The 14361-nt window shown below is 34.0% G+C and overlaps 1 non-coding gene across 1 annotated transcript; it reads left to right on the forward strand.

The window, feature by feature from the left end:
* Positions 1–7592: 7592 nt before the first annotated feature.
* LOC114273796 (uncharacterized) lies at positions 7593–12901 on the forward strand. Its single transcript, XR_014330475.1, has 3 exons — positions 7593–7647; positions 12323–12434; positions 12534–12901. It is a non-coding gene; the product is annotated as an uncharacterized LOC114273796 (transcript).
* Positions 12902–14361: the final 1460 nt, after the last annotated feature.

Consider the following 14361-nt stretch of genomic DNA (forward strand, 5'->3'; position numbering starts at 1 on the left):
GACATCTTCTACTGTCCTTTCAAAAATAACATTTTTCCTTAATTTGGTTAACTAAGGAATTTCTATTTTTGAAAGATTTTTGATAAAATTTCGTCCATAATTTAAAATACCTAATAAACTCTGTAATTGTGTTATATTTTCAAGAGTATCAGGAAAATCTCGTACTTCGAACAAAAATATGTTCTTGTAATTTTAAACCTTTCTGGTCTAAAATTATTCCCAAAAATTCAATTGATTTTTTTTCTAGTTCAATCTTTTTTGGAGACAAAATAATTCCATGTTTTTGGAATTTTTCACAAAGTAATTTTAAATGTTACTTATGCTCCTCCTTGGTTTTAGAGAAGGTAAGTATATCATCAATATAAACTACACAACAATCTTTAAGATCTTAAAAAATTGTATCCATCCACCGTTGAAATACCTGTGGTGCTATATTTAATCCAAAGGCATAACATTCCAGTGGTAATGTTTCCTAGGTGTACTGAAAGCTATCAATTTTTTTGACTCTTCGGTCAATTGAATTTGCCAAAATCCACTTTTACAATCAAATTTACTAAAGATTTTTGATCTTTTGGTTAAATTAATCAAAACATCTTTTCTTGGAATAAAATATCCATCAAATTCTAAATTTCTATTTAGCCGTTTATAGTTGACTGCCATTACTAGAGCGAAGGCTTCTAGTTTCTTCGATTAACTTTTTGTCTAAAAGTTCCTAAAGTTGAATATCAAATTCATTTATATCTTGTCTAATATAGATCATTGGTCTTACTCTAATGATAACATTAGGGTCTTTTAATTTCAAACTACAATAACGCAGACTACGTTGACATAGTTTTAATGGATTTTCACTAAAATTTTCTTCTAGAATTTTATAAATCCAATGTGATTCATCAATAGTTTTGATGATGGGAGTTAAATCACCACGCGGAACGGGCACAAACTCTTTATCACAAATATATTTATGTTGTTCTAATAAGGGAATATGAATTAAGACAATGTTTATGCTTAATAAAATGGCTTTTTCCTGTATTTGCATTGCAAGGTATTTATAGATAAAATTATTTCCAAGAAGAAAATCGCCATGAATATACGGAAAACATAAAATTTTTGGTATAATAAACTTACTATCATTTAACCAAATAGCTATATTTTTAGCCTTGAATTGTATAGAATTATGGTTGCCATCAATTCTAGTAACCAAAATTGGATGTTTCATTAATGTCCATTTTTCTTTTGGTATGGCATTCCATTTACATGAGCTTATTGTAGCTTTTGTATCTATAAGAATACTGAGGCTCTAGGATTTATAACCTACAAAATTAAATATTCCTAATGCATATGTATATCTTCTTTTTCCTTCGCTAGGAGAAAAAATAATATTATCATTTTTTGTTTGAAAATGGTATATATATGCAGACTTAATATGTTCAGATTGTCTTTTTGTTCCTGGAAAAATAGGAATTTGAACTGGTAGGTTTTTATTCTTGGCAATTCCATGTAACAAAACTCTTTTCAGTTGTAACTATATTCGATCTTTTTATTTCAGTGAGACTATGAGTTTTAGATGCGAATCCAACCCGAGTTGTGCCTTGCAGAGATGTTTCAAAAATTAATTCTTTTATGTTTGCCACTTCACTGACTATGCCAGGGATCAAGCTACCCAGTCAATCCGATCTGTTTTTTATAAATATGTGTTTCGGTCTGATTTTAGGGTACGTCTTCCAGATCTTTTTCTTGGGTATTAGGGTTTTCATCTAGAGCTTCTTTACTTGTTTCCTTTGATATCTGTGAGAGTTTAATTATGAATTGAGTGGATTATATCAAATGGTTTGTTTTATTTGTTTAACTATAAAAGAGAGAATTGTTCTTCAGTAGATTCCGTGGAATTGGGCCTAAAGCTTTTGTGGATTCTAGAGTGGCTCATCTCTGTGGATTCGACATCGACGTTGTGGATTCAACGTTGAGCAAGACAATTCCGAGGTGAAGACCGTGGTGAAGAGGCATATAAGGTCGATTCAATTCGGGTGTGGATTCGCTAGGTAATTGAGAGTACACTTGTGTAATTCCTTTAGTCTTCTTAGTAGATTGTTTTGTGGCTTTGGCCCGTGATTTTTTTATCACAATTGGAGGTGCTCCAATTGTGAGTTTTCCACTTTAAAATCATTGTGTTGATTTGTTTTGATTGTTTGATTGAGATTGTTATTTACTGCTTAAAATTGATACATAATCATAAATCAATATCTAGGGGATTTCTAAATTTTTCATTTGGTATTTGAGAAAGTCGCTCTATTTTTTAAAATATATATATATTTTAGAGCGAGATCTTATTTGATTTGTGATAATGGATTCAATTCGTAGGGAAAATTCTATGGTTCGACCACCCCTACTTGACGGCTCCAATTATTCTTTTTGAAAAACTCGGATGAGATCGTTTTTAAAATCTATTGATGAAAAAGTTTGGCAATCTGTCATGTATGGATGGACCGAACCAACGATTACCGTTGATAGAGTAACCTTCCCAAAACCAATTGATAAGTGGGCTACAATTGATTACCAAAATAGTAGCTGGAATAGTAAAGCTATCAATTCACTTTTTTGAGTCGTCACACCTGAAGAATTTAGTCGTATTTGCAATTGTGAAGTCGTAAAAGAGACTTGGGATATATTACAAACTATTCATGAGGGCATTCCTTCGGTTAAAGGCTCAAAACTTCAAAGGCTTGCGTCTAGTTTCAAAAACCTTTCAATGAAAAATAATGAAACCTTTGATGAATTTTATGCAAAGTTGAGTAACATTGTAAATTCTAGCTTCAATTTAGGTGAAAAAAATACCAGAATCCAAGATTGTAGGAAAAATTTTGAGGTCCTTACCCGATTGCTTCCAACCAAAAGTTAAGGCTATTGAGAAGGCTCAAGATGTTGACAACCTCAAGCTGGATCATTTGGTTGGAAATCTTCAAGCTTATGAGGCACATAGAAATTTCAAAAAGAAAAAAAAAGAAGATGATATTACTTTAAGTAATGCTCATAGAGTTGGAAAGGATTCTGATGAGGATTGTGAGATTGGTTCCAAGATTACAGATGCTTTCGTAAAAAAATTTAAAAAATCTTTTCTGAAAAAGAATCCTAATCTTTTGGAATCAACTCATAAATACAAAGGCAAAGATAAACTCAAAATTAATTCTATAACCAAGAAGGAGAAAGGAAATATACGAGAAAACTCTGAAAGAGTCCAATGCTATGAATGCCAAGAATTTGGCCACTTTGCTCAAGAATGTCCTAATCGTTTGAGGAAGAAGAAATCCTTCGCTATCACATGGGATGATGAATCCGATCTGATATAGATGAAAGTGACAACGAAACACAAGGTGAAGAGGAGCATGAACAATTCCTTACTTTCATGGCGGCTTCTGAAACTGAAGGACAAATAGAGTATCCGAAGAGGCCGGTTAAGAATGCCACCGATAATGAATCCTGGAGGAGTGATGATGAAGAGTTTCAGCAAGCTTATGAAAAGTTGTATAAGGAATTTCTTAATTTATCTAAATTGAATAACAAACTCACTATGAAACTCAAAGCATGTGAAGTTAAGAATGTCAAACTAAAGGATGAGATTTCTGAGGCTAGAAATGATGCCATCAAAATATCTAATGATCGACAAGTCCTTTGTGCAAAACTCTTGACTTGTGAGACAGAGAGGTATGAGCTACAACAAATCTATGCAATATATGAAGAAAAGATCGAAACTCTTGAGATGTCTCAAGGTGACTTAGAAGAGCTAATCATCAAGAAAGAGAAAGAGCTCAAGTGTGCTGAGGCAACCATTGGTCTTTGGAACAAATGATCAAAGACTTTAGACAATATCATTGGGTCTCACCAAATTTGTTCTGACAAGAGTGGCATTAGCTTTGGTGGTAAGAAAGAGCAAACACAGAATGTATCCACATCTCATGATACTGAAACTGAAGGGTAAGGAGAGCAAAAGATTCAATGGGAGGAAGGACATCTCAATCTTCCTAGAGTTGGTAAGGTCAAAGAAAAGAAGGTACACCCTATTTTTATTTGTCATCATTGTGGTATATATGGTCATATTCGCCCTATTGTTATGAGTTGCATGGGAGAGTATCTTATAGAGATAGAAAAAATTCCAACATCTCATGGGGTAGGAAACACTTGATTGGTCGTAATGAGGTTAAGGGTCATAATAGACTTTTCTATTTTGATTTGCTTAAGACCAAACATGGAGCGAGTTTGATTTGCCTAGACCTAGGAATAGGAAGTTGGAAACCACGTCAAGACGGGTTCCCATTGAAAGGGAAGGGAACTACAACATCAAGATACCACCCAAGAACCGCAATTCTCACAACTTTGTTCATACTAAAGTGGTCTAAGTGAGAAAACTTGACTTGTGTTAAGTTGTTTATTCTTTTTTTTTTTTTTTGGGTTTTTGTGTGTTTTTTTTTTCTTTTTGAGTTATTTAATGTGTGGTATCATTTAGTGTGTGCTTGTTCATTTTATGTCTTGCTTTCTTTTAGAAAAACAAAAAAAAAACAAAACAAAATTTCTTAGTATGGTTTTGCAAGCTTGAAATTTTCGAGAAGTTCTTGTGGCATATTGGAATTGATGAGAATATCCATTACATGTTAATATATATGTGTTTTCTGTGGTCATTACTCACTTCGGAGTGTGTATTATTTGATTAGTATGTCTTATTCTGTACACACTCTTGGATTAGAAAATATCGGAGTCTTTCGCCTTAGTGATCATTTTTCTCTATGGACTTCTTGCATTGTGTCTTTTGCTTTTCTAGAGGAATTGACCTATATTAGCATATCATGGGTGATGTTGAGTCTCTTAACCACCTTTCACCTTTTTGCATCTCCACGGCTTTCCCCTCAGTTTTTTGCAGTTAAGGCATGAGGAAAAGGGCTACCTCAGAGTCACCAATCAGGCTTTCCTTATTGTCTCCATGCTTCTCTGGTTCGGTTCCCATACTCTTGGGCGTGTCAGCCGCCAATGAGTGTGCAAAGGAAAGAAAAAAAAATGTGCAAAAGAAAGAAAAAAAAAAAAAAAAAAAAAAGGAAAAAGGAAAGATTCATTGATTGAGGGAGAGCCTTTGCTTTTACTCACCAAATACCCTTTGATTTCTAGTGGTTTGACTTTCCTTAGTTGTGTTTAGATTCTCGTACCGAAGGTCCAGTTATCAGATCACTACTAGGATTTGAATCTAGTATTTGTCGAACTCCAAGAGTCACACACACACTTTTTTCATGGGATTTATGCTTTTCACATAATGCATCACTTTCTTTTATGAGGAATCTTCTAGAGGCTGTGCACATTGTGTTTTCAAGTAATTATGCTTTTTGGATAATCTTGTGTGTTTTAAGGTATAAATTTGAAATTCCTTACTTGCTCCACAATATTATTTTTGTCATTTTCTTCTTATTCATTGTTTTCAGTGTTTGTGGTTGTTTTTAGTGAGGGAGAGTTTGGTTTATCATTGCAAGAGTTTGTTAGCATGAACACTTTGATTTGTTTGGTAAGGGAGATGGGCATTAGTTGGTTTGTATGTTGCTATCCACTACTTGTTTATTGCTTACTTCTCGCAGATTCTTAATTTTTACATCATCAACATCGTCTTGTCCTTGCTTGTGTGGTTTATGCTCTTGCATTCATTGATTGAGCTTCCTTTGACATTTCATGACAAAAAGAGGAAGAAGTTTGAGTCATAATCAAAATGGTTTTTGAGCGTGTTTGCATGTTTCTTAGGATTGTCATCTATTCATGCTACATGTTCTTAAAATCTCCAATTTATGTCGATTCATATTTCCATCTCATGCTTTAAGATAATCTTGTCATATGTCTATTACTTTTTCATATACTCATGTGGCACTAATAGTTGTTTTGGGGATTGTGGCACTAATAGCTGTTTTGCAGATCATTACCGTGAGAAAGAAATTTGTTTTTGTTGGTTGTAATGGGTTGAGGTGATTAGGATTTTATTTGTTAGGTGTGTTTTGTCACGGCATTGCCAAAAGGAAGATTGTTAGGTTTTTATTCTTGGCAATCCCGTTTAACAAAACTTCTTCCAGTTGTAATTGTATTTGATCTTTTTATTTCAGTGAGGGTATGAGTTTTAGATGCGAATTCAACACGAATTGTGCCTTGTAGAGATGTTTCAGAAGTTAATTCTTTCATGTTTGCCACTTCCCTGACTATGTCGGGGATCGAGCTGCCCGGTCAGTCTGATCTGTTTTCTATAAATATGTTCTTAAGTCTGATTTTAGGGTACGTATTCCAGATCTTCTTCTTGGGTATTAAGGTTTTTATCTGGGACTTCTTTGCTTGTTTCCTTTGATATCTGTGAGAGTTTAACCACGAATTGAGTGGATTATATCAAAGGGTTTGTTTGTTTTATTTGTTTAAATACAAAAGAGAGAGTTGTTCTTCGGTAGATTCCCTAGAATTTAGGCCTGAAGCTTTGGTAGATTTTGGAGTGGCTCATCGTCTTGGATTCAACATCGGCGTTGTGGATTCAACGTTGGGCAAGACAATTTCGAGGTGAAGACCGTGGTGAAGAGGCATATAGGGGTCGATTCAATTCGAGCGTGGATTCGCTAAGTAATTAAGAGTACACTTGTGTAATTCCTTTTGTCTTCTTAGTAGATTATTTTGTGGCTTTGGCTCGTGATTTTTTTATCACAATTGGAGGCGCTCCAATTGTGGTTTTTCCACTTTAAAATCATTGTGTTGATTTGTTTTGATTGTTTGATTAAGATTGTTATTTACTGCTTAAAATTGATACATAATCACAAATCAATATTTAGGAAATTTTTAGATTTTTCATAAATATTTGTTGAAGTAACAGATTCTTGATTAGAATTATTACTCGATTCACCAATGCTTAAGTTTGAAAATGATTTCTTCTCTCAAACCTTACAATATAGCAAGGAGGTGATGAACCATCATCTAGGCACGGGCGAGGGACATCTAGGGATGGCAATAGAAACCGTACCCAATGGTTACCGATGGAGATCCTACCCGAAATAAGTGGGTTTCCCCTATTTTTTTATCCATCAGGTTAGTGGGTAATCAAATTTAATTCCCCATCGGGGAATGGGGCGGGGAATGGGTCAGGCTCATCTCTCCGTATGTTTTGACATCCTCTCTTCACAGCTAGGGTTTTCTCACTCTCTCTCACCACTCCCACTCCCACTCCCACTCCAAATCAGAGTTAAGCATCGAAAGCAGCTAGAGTTCCCCGACGGTCTCGTTGGCATTTAACACAGTTCTCTAGCGTGGTGAGTTCTCTCTCTCGTTTCTCTCTCTCTCTCTCTCTCTTTCTCTCTTCTTCGGCTATTTTTGCTTTGTTTTTGGGTCTGGTTGAGAAACCCATATGGGCAAATACCTATTTGATGATTGATTTTTGGGGAAATTTATTTTTAAACTTTTGATTGATTGTCCTGGTTATTTACAAACTTTTGTTCTTCAACCTTTTGTTCTGGTTTTTTGGAACAGGACACTTTGGTTTTCATGTACTATGAGGATTTTGTTGATTATCGTTCTTCATTTCACATCCTCTTCTCTTGTGCAGATCACTCCATTGCATAAACAAGAGAAGTCTGCTCTGCATTTCTCTGGTTGAAGGTATTTCATTTCATATCTTTAAACATGTTCTTTATTTTTGTTTTGTGATTGTTTATTTATTTATATTAAAGGAAAGAATATGGAGGTTTTGAATTAGATTTTTTTTGCGCTTTACCCAGTAAACTGGTCCCATCTGCATTTCTCAGGCTAACTTTTTAACATTATTTGCACAAAGTGGCTACAAAAATTATATTAAATTGGGTATATTGTATGATGAAATTATTATAGTTAACTACTAATGTAAAGATGATCAACAGTTTTACAGGGAGGACGTTATAAACATCATATAATTAGATAAAGTGGTGAGTTTGATTGAGTTGTGATAAACTTTTTGACTGTTTTGGTGAGTTTTGGATGTCCTTAATTAGTATTTTTATTCTCAGAGTTTTAATGCTATTCTTGGTGTGTGGTGGGGGAATTGTACAGAACAGGATTTGTAGGTGTTTTAATGATGTTCTTAAGATGATACATTGCTAAAGTACAAGATGTGTTCAAGTTTTGTGGATGAGTGCCATAATATCCTTTATTATGAGAACTTTCAGTGTTCCAAAGGCTTGTGATTTTGACTAAATTTTGGACATTGAATGGTTCAATGCATTTGACTAAAACAATTTATAATCTCATGGTTATTTGGGAAGTGGAAGCAGGAAACAGAAACATGGCCCAAATTATTATGGAAAATGGGAGACGATTCGTGATATAGACGTTTCTTCATATTATGCTATAGTGTTATGTATATTTTAATTTCTCACTGTTAGATAAGATAACTAGAATGATCATAGGATTGAAACTAATTTACAAATATATAGTTGAAATTATTAATAATTATTAATTATTATAATTATTAATAATTATAATTTTGGATGAGTTAAACCAAAAAGGTGCTCCCTAGATCCAAGGTTGTTCCAGTTTGGTGTGAGATCTGTGTGTGAAGTGTAGTATATAATAATAAATGTTCCCACACATGGAAAAGCCTTGGCTTTTGCCTCACTTTTAATACAATAACCAAGCTATTTGCATCGGTATACTTTGTTTTGCTTATCTATTAAAATGCTCTGTTTAACTGTCTTAATAATTCTTGTTTATTTTTTACATTTCACTATCCCTTTCCCTCTCCCACCTTATGATATAACCAAATCCAGCTCAGTTATTGATATTAAGTGAATAGATCTTCCATTTGTGTCTATGTGAATCCAATTTTAGTTGAATTGAACTTGTTAATATAAATTGTTGGATGTTTGTTCCTTATATGGGTATGAAATCCATGTTCTAATCATTTGGTGTAACTCAATTTCCTAGAATTTGTTATTTCTTCTTCTCTTGTTCTTTCCTTTTTTATGCAAAAATGTTGTTAGGGAATATCAATATGATTGTGTGTGTTCTAATTTATGTTCTTTAGGATTTTTAAGCATTGATAATGTCGGAAGTTGGAGCAAACTCTCAAGCAAACTCCCAACTACCCGTTGATGGTTTACAACCATCAATATCGGTTGAGAGTGAGACCTCTCTACCATCACAGCCTCCCCTCCCCAATCAAAATGTCCTTGATGTAGATGATTCTGATTCTAGTTTAGCTACTAGAAAAAACCCTAGTTTTGTGTGGCAACACTTTAAGAAAGAAAAAATTGATGGCGTGTGGAAAGCCATATGTAATTATTGTAAGAAGCATCTTGGGGGGATTCCGAAGCATGGAACTTCACATTTGCGTGATCACTATAGAAGTTCTCTTAAGAAAAGGGAGGGAGTGGACATGAGACAAAGAGTTTTAACTAGCAACTTTAACAAGGAGAATCCGAAAGTCTCTTATAGTTTTGATGAAGATATTGCTAGGAGAGAGCTTTCAAATGCCATAATCTTGCATGAATACCCTTTGTCTATTGTGGATCATATTGGGTTCAAAAGATATTCGATGGCACTTCAACCATTGTTTAAAGTACCTTCTCGAAACACAATAAAAAGTGATATTTTGAAGATCTATGAGAATGAGAAAGAGAAGATAATGAGATTGGTACAGAGCAATCAAAGTAAAGTAGCAATCACAACTGATATGTGGGCTTCTAGTAATCAAAAGAAAGGGTTCATGGCAGTCACGGCACACTTTATTGATGATTCTTGGTCATTGCAAAGTCGTATTTTGAGGTATATTTTTGCATATAAATTAATTTATGCTTTATTACAGATTGTTGTTGCATCATATATTATATGCATATAAATTAATTTATGTTTTAATTTATGATTTTAGGTTCATTTATGTGCCATGTCCACACACAAAAGAAGTTCTTTGTGATACTTTGCTCAATTGTTTGATGGATTGGGATCCTGATAGAAAAATGTCTGCCATCACTGTTGATAATTGTTCCACCAATGATGCGATGATTAACATTTTGTTTGATAAATTGGATAGTAGTTCTCTTCTTTTGGGTGGGACTTTGTTTCATATGCGTTGTTGCGCACATATTCTCAATTTGATTGTCAAAGATGGATTGGATGTGATAAGAGTAGGTGTAGAGAAAATTCGGGATAGTGTAGCTTATTAGACAGCAACTTCTAAAAGAGTAGAAAAATTTGAAGAAACAGCTCGTCAAGTAAAAAAATTGAATACTAAAAAGATGGAACTTGATTGTGCTACTAGGTGGAATTCAACATATTTGATGCTTCAAACTGCCTTGTTATATAAGGATGTATTTTACCATTTGAAATATAAAGAGACCCAATATACAACATTGCCAAGTGAGGAGGAGTGGGAGTTCGCTCAAGAAATTTGTGGGAGATTTAAAATATTTTATAGAGCAACTGAATTGTTTTCTGGAACTAAATATCCCACAGCTAATGTTGCTTTTCCAAATTTATGTGAGATTAGGATAACTATCTCCCAATGGCTCTCTTGTTCAATTGAGGTTGTTAGATCAATGGCATCAAAAATGTTGGGAAAGTTTGACAAATATTGGGTTATTATACATGGTCTTATAGGGGTTGCTGTTGTACTTGATCCTAGGTACAAACTTAGTGTGTTGAAGTTTTATTTTGATAAACTTTATGGAGATACAGCTGAAGAGGAAATTGCGAAGATTTGCCAACTTTGTTATGATTTGTTGCAAGAGTATCAAGGATGAAAAATCTAGAAATCCCCTAGATGTTGATTTGTGATTATGTATCAATTTTAAGCAGAATATAACAATCCCAATCAAACAATCAAGACACAGAGACACAACGATTTTACGTGGAAAAAAAACCACAATTGGACACCTCCAACTGTGATAAAAAAACCACGGGCAACAGCCACAAAACAATCCACTAAGAAGATTTAAAGGAATTACACAAGTATACTCTCAATTACCTAGCGAATCCACGCCTAATTGAACCAACCTCTATGTGCCTCTTCCAACCCGTCTTCACCTCGGAATTGTCTTTACGATGAGCCACCCCGGAATCCACCAAAGCTTCAGGCTCGAATTCTTCAGAATCCACCGAAGAACAACTCTCTCTTTTATAGAACTTGTAGAACAAACAAAACCTTTGATGTATACTCTTTAAAACATGAGTTGAATACTCAATCAAAACATCAAAGAAAACTCACAAAGTATCCCCAGATATAAACCCTAGAACCCAAAAAGAAGATCTTGAGTAGTAATCCTAAAATTTGACCCAACACGCGAATTTATAGAATCTGTCCCGCGATCTCCGCTCGAGCGCCCAACAGCCCGCTCGAGCGTCTTTAGCAAAATATGCGCGTGATATAACAGAGGTTCGCTCGAGCGCTAGAGAACCCGCTCGAGCGCGAAATCACACATCTCAGTACTTTTGCAGGCGACCAAAACTGCTGGAACCAGGGATTCTCCGCTCGAGCGTGGGTATGTCCGCTCAAGCGGACAGGCAATTTTGAATGCATTTTTGCATTTTGCTTCAGGGGCGCTGCCCCTCGACCCCGCCGTGGCGCTGCCCCATACCCGCCAAGGGGCGCTGCCCCCTGGACCCCCGCGAGCTGACCGGGCAGCTCGATCCCTGTCATAATCAGCGAAGTGGCAATCTTGAAAGCATTATCATCACAAACTTCTCTGAAAGGCACAATTCGAGTTGGATTCGCATCTAAACACTCATAGTCTCACTGAAATAAAAGTGCGAAAATAAATACAACTGAAAGGAGTTTTGTCAAATGGGGTTGCCAAGAATAAAACCTAACAAAGGAAAACTTAGTTTGGGAACTGATGCTAATGTTGAATCTTCTACAAGTTCAAATTTTGGGGATTCAGAGGTAGTTTCAGATTATGATTTGTTTATTAATAGAAAGCGAAGAAAAAAATCAACAATGTAACATCAGAGTTAAACCATTATTTAGAAGAGGATGTTGTAACAAGAACTCCCAATTTTGATGTGTTGACTTGGTGGAAATCAAATGCATCGAAGTATCCAACCTTACAGGCAATAGCTAGGGATTTTTTAGCTATTCCGGTATCCACTGTTGCTTCGGAGTCTGCATTTAGCACTAGTGGTAGGTTGGTGAGCCCATATCGTAGTAGACTTCATCCAGATACTTTGGAAGCATTGATGTGTGCACAGAGTTGGTTGTGGGCTATAGAGATGCAAGTACTTAAATAAATCAATATGTAATTATTTTTAAAATAAATATATTTTCATTGAATAGTCTTAGTACTTAATTTTTTTTCTTATTTTTCAGGTAATTCAACATTGGAATCAGTTGGTTATGCTACTATATATGATGAGATGGATGTGAATTAAAGTTGATCTTTCTTTTGCATTTCTCTTGTTAGACGGCTCAAACTTTCATAGTAGGATCTTTTTACATGTTATACATTGTCTTTCAATATATGAATGTGAATTAGAGTCGAGCAACATTTTTTTCTTTGATCTTTATTATTCTTGTGTAGGTTTTGTTGCTGGAGCGTTGCTGCTGTTGAAATGCTGCTGCTGCTGGAGTGTTGCTATTGTAAGAAACTTGTAAAGACTTAGAGGTGAAATGTCAAAGAATGCACTTTGTTGAATTGGGAGCTGAAATGCCAAAGAATGTGCATTGGGAGTTTAGTGTGTTTTGTTTCTAGTTGAATTAAGCCTTACTATGAACATCTAACTACTTTAATAATTTTGTGCAATTCATTTATGATGTTTACAATTACACAGTTAGATACTTTGACATACATGTGTATTTAGAGTGAAGTTATCCGTATGTGGGTTTTGGTTAGCAAAATGTTTTTTGACATTATTTTGTTGGTACTGTCTTTAAGATCTTTGTTGTGCATTTGGATTTGTTACAATTTTTTTATTTTTTTGTGCGCGCATTAGGATTTGTTACAATTTTTTTATTTTGTTGGTACTTTCTTCAAACAGGTTCTTTCACATTTTATTTCTTCAAACAGGCTCTTATAACATTGTAAACAGGTTCTTATAACATGTAGGGAAGAGAGTGAGAGTGAGAGAGAGAGAGAGATGGTTGTAATTTTTTTTTTAATCTTCCATGTTCTTCTACATTTTTTTTTCAATTACTAAAACTTATTTGATTGTCTCCAAATTATATATTTGATTATTATAAAACAAACTTTTTAACTAATTAATTAATATTTATTTGATTTTGTTGTTGAACCAAATAAAATAAAATAAGATTGAATGTATATTTAGATTTTGTTGTGAACCTTAAAAAAAATAAAAAAAATAAGTTGTTAACATTAAATATATTAAAAAAGAAAGAAAAAAGATTGAAGGTATATTTAGCTAAAACCTTTAAAATAAAAAATAAAAATAAAAAAATTGTTAACATTAAATATATTAAAAAAGAAAGAAAAAAGATTGAAGGTATACTTAGCTTTTATTGTGAACCTTAAAAAAAAAAAAAGGGGGGGGGGGGAATTAAAGTGGGTTGGGAAAAATCCAAACCTATAAAGAAATGGGAAGAGTGGTACCCATGGAAAATGAGAAATGAAAATGGAGAATTAATATCCACCCCCGTTAACTCCCATTGCCATCCCTGTCACCCATTGCCCTTGACATGGATTTCCAAATATGGTTTCTTGGATTTTATTTTTTTATTTTTTTTGGGGTGAACATGGTGCGAAGATGTATGTTAATAAATAGAATCTAGCCACTATTATCAAAATGATTTTGTTTAATTGGGCTCAGAAAAGAGAATGAAATGAATATGCATTTCTCAATTCTTTTTCATTTGATTACTTGTAAAAAAATAAACAAGTTGAATTTTTTCGTCGCTTAATCAAATTCTGATCAAAACATAGCATTAGAAAATAACAAAATTTCCACCTTGATTGCCTACCACAAAATCTCACCAGTGGCCTGGATGAAGCCTGAATATGCATAATTGAAATCAAACAATTTTCTTACAAACTTAATGATAAGAGGAAGATTCCAATATTGGGCATAACATCTTGATGGTGGATAGGAGTGATCCAAAGGAATTTAACAAAAAGGTTACTTACACTTTTTACCCATGTAATTTGATTTAAAGCCAAGTTTGACATCTCAAAAATAATTTAAAAAGTCAAAAAGTTACACAAAAAGTAAAAAAGATATTATTATTCACAAATAAAAAATATTAAAAAAATATTTTATATATTGCAATACAACAAATGGACTGAGCAGCTATTTTCAGCCGTCTTGTAATAGAGACAGGCATTACACACTTTGTTTGGGTCAAAAAAAAAAATTATATGTAAAGTCACAAAAATGTTGGGCCCTTAGGGCCCACTA

This window comes from Camellia sinensis, chromosome 5 (assembly GCF_055761805.1).
Source record: "Camellia sinensis isolate YWXY chromosome 5, ASM5576180v1, whole genome shotgun sequence".
NCBI classification, from domain to species: Eukaryota; Viridiplantae; Streptophyta; class Magnoliopsida; order Ericales; family Theaceae; genus Camellia; species Camellia sinensis.